The 3,552-nt window shown below is 43.3% G+C and overlaps 1 pseudogene; it reads right to left on the minus strand.

Moving 5' to 3' along the window:
* The window catches only part of LOC110289255, a 1,801-nt pseudogene extending 924 nt beyond the window's left edge, over positions 1–877 (minus strand).
* Between the last annotated feature and the right edge of the window lie 2,675 nt (positions 878–3,552).

Here is a 3,552-nt window from a genome sequence, read left to right on the forward strand (position 1 = left end):
ATCTGCCTGGCTCAGATATGATTCTCACTCCAGAGTCTGATGGGAAGTACTTTTCCAGAGCTGGGTTGATTACACGGTGATCTCTTCAAATTTAAGCTTTGTATCTTCAGATCCAGGAAAGCCACCACCAATATCAAGCAGATACATGCTGAAACCAACTTCTGTTGCCATGTCAAACACACAGTGGACATCAAAAACTGCCTGAACGAAGGTCTCGGGGTCAGTACATCCACTGCCCACATGGAAGCTCACACCAATGACGTCAATATTTGGCTCTTTTGCCCGTTCCAAGAGAAGCCTGCTGGTTTTGAGTGTGGTACCAAACTTAACACTGAGGCGACAAACAGCTTTGAAATCATCAGTGGCAATCCACAGAGCCAACTTTGCCTTTGGATGTGCTCTGGTGACTTTCATCAATTCAATTTCACTGTCAAAAGTCATCATCTGGACTCCATTACTGGCAGCATACTTGATTTGAGAGACTTTTTACAAGGATTCGCATAGATAATCCTCTCTGGGGGCACCCCAAGCCCCTGTACCAACTGTATTTCAGTCTTGCTTGCACAGTCAAATCCTGTCCCAATGGCAGCTAGGGTGCTCACTATGGCTCTGCTATTGTTACACTTGACTGCGTAAAAGGGAGTAACACGGGGAAGAGCTTTTAGCCACCTCAGATGCTTCTTTAGATTGTCTCCGAGGTCCACAACATAGAAAGCATCCTAATCATCAGAGGAAGAGACTTCATTGATTTTTTTTTGGTCCAGAATGTCCTTACCAGTAAAGCCTTCATCAAGGATGTGGCAGTCAAACTCGTCCTTAGTAAAGCTGCTCATGGTTCTCAATGTGCTTACAGAAAACCTGGAGATGGAATCAAATTATTGCCAGCTCCTCACAAGGCTGATTTAGCCAAGAACTCTGAATGCTGTCTCCTTGGAGTGGTGGAAACACTCACAGCACAGTGGCACGGCTGGCCTGACCCATGGAGGCGCAGCTGCCAAACTCCATCCATCCGAGGAGCGCCTGTCCATCTGTCTGTCTGTCCATCCGCACGCCTGCCGCCGCCCTGTCAGCCGCCTCTTTGAGCCCACCACAGACACCGACCCCAGGTGGCGCTGGGCCGCTGGCTGAGGGCAGCCACCATTGCCTGCTGCAGGGACAGACCACTAATATTATTTATTTCTAGATCATATACAAGCCTTTCTCCTATAAAATAAGCTCATCTATCATTTGCTTGTTTTCTACAGATTCTTTCTTCATTTACTACCCATGCTTTGATCATGATAAATATTTTTATATATCTTTAAATTTACATATATTTTATAAAGTTGTGACTACTTTAACTTCTACCTTGATGTCCTCAAGTTCACTCTAGTTAATTAATCAAACATTCATTTGACAAGAGTGTACATATATTGTAGTGCTAGGAAGTCGTCTTAGTCAGGGTTTCTATTCCTGCACCACCAAGACCACCAAGGTGTTGTTTCTGATATAATAGCCTTAGGATCTCTTTATTACAAGCCCGGGTTTGTGTTCTCCTCCAACCCAACTATGACACAGCAGGACAGGAAGGCAGAGCAGCAATGAATCCTCAACAGGACAAGTTTTTATAGTAAAATAGGAGCAAGTGAGGGGGTTAGGGAGGGGGTGTCCAATATGACAAGAATATAATAAAATGACTATAAGCAAGACTGTATGCAATCATAGTCTGAAAATACATCTGAACTAATCGGGCTAATCTTTGATTAACTGTTGCTAAGAAGTAGCTAGGGCATAACTCTGGACAAGGATAAGCCTTGGAGTCCTTCCTGGTACATAGGTACAAGTGTGATTTCTGCTACAGGTCAAGTTCTTAGGCTTTTTTTTTTTTTCTGTTCTTTAACATGGAGACTGGTCCAAGGATGGAGTAGGTTTGNTCTGTCAGTATCTCCTCATAATTCCAAATTGAGGACCAAGTCTGGCAATGAACAATTCTACAAAAGATCATGTAGGCTTTTATGGCCTCTACGGCTATATTATGTAAGTCCTTCCTATGGCCCTGAAATGCCAAGTGGAAGACCAGTTTCTAGTCCTCCACAGCTTAATGAACAACTCCATTCCTCATTCCTGAGAACCAGATCTATTTCATTTATTATGGAGTGATTAGCTGTGAGTAATAGGGCAAGTGTATTCCCCAGAAAGAGAGACCAAAAGTAAAATAGAAGGGACTGCAGATCTGTTTGTGGACAAAAGCAACCATCAGTGAATGTGAAGATCAAAGGCCTGGTGAAGCTTCAGGGGGCAGGNCTGGGCCACACCTCTCCTTACTGCTTGTGGACGTTGTACATCGTGGTGCGGAGCCTAGTGCGCACCACGATGTACAACGTCCACAAGCAGCTTCAGGACACGACAATAATTCTTGGAGATGACAATTACATCTGGTGAATAAAATTAGTATCTACACCCATATATTGGGCAGCTTTCAAACTTCTTCAGAGAAGGTTCTTGTTGCAGTAGAGAACAGTCAATGCACCGACACACAACTGGACAAAGTGCTAAGTGTCAGAAAAGGGGTTCTCATCCCTGAATGTGACAGCTTAATCAAGCCCACACCAGGAGTCAGGAGACATAATGAATAAGNAGTCAGNAAGATTCAGAACACTGGAGGATGGGGAGGAGTGCTGTGAAGTACTGTCTTATGTACATGAGACAGGTATCTCAATTTGAACTTCTAGCAGTTAAGGGTTATCTGTACAACATCTGCACAACATCAAGCCTGACAAAATTCCAGCATAGGTAGAGAAAGCACTCTTTAGGCCCTACCTCTTAGCTACAGGCTATTGACAGTTGACAGTGGAGGAGGGAACATTACTTTTGAGGGTGTAGTCACTGGTAGGTTTCTCATGTTCCAGTGCATGCTCTCATACCTCTTCACAAAAGTAAAACACTAACTATATTTAATGACCTATCAAAAAGGAGTTTAAAAGAACTAAAACATGAGATTGGGAGGAAGCCTTGTTGGGAGNGAAATTTGTTGAGAGGGAGATTGGTTGGAAGGGAGATTAGTTAGGACAGAGATGGGGAGAATTGAATCAGAGAAATAGATGAGAGGATATGAGGATATTTTATTATATAGATATACAAGAGTATCATTAATAGGGAAAACTTGCCCTTAAAAATGATGATTCTACAGGCAATGAAAGTATAATACATATTATTATAAAATACTAAGAAAAATTTTATGTCTCCAAAATTNCATGACACAGATTGAAGAAATTAATTTAATTTCTTAAAAGACACCAACCAGTACCCCCCAGAGCTCCCAGNAACTAAACCACCAACCAAAGAGTACACATGATAGGACCCATGGCTCCAGCTGCATATGTAGTAGAGGATGGCCTAGTCAGTCACCAGTGGGAGGAGGGACCCTTGGTCCTGTGGAGGCTCTATGCCTCAGTGTAGGGGTTTGCCAGGGCCAAGAATTGATAGTTGGTTGGTTGGTGAGCAGGGGGATGAAGGATGGGATAGGGAGTTTTCAGGGGGGAAACCAGGAAAGGGGAAAACATTTGAAATGTA

The sequence above is a fragment of the Mus caroli genome, unplaced genomic scaffold (genome assembly GCF_900094665.2).
Source record: "Mus caroli unplaced genomic scaffold, CAROLI_EIJ_v1.1 scaffold_23499_1, whole genome shotgun sequence".
NCBI lineage: Eukaryota > Metazoa > Chordata > Mammalia > Rodentia > Muridae > Mus > Mus caroli.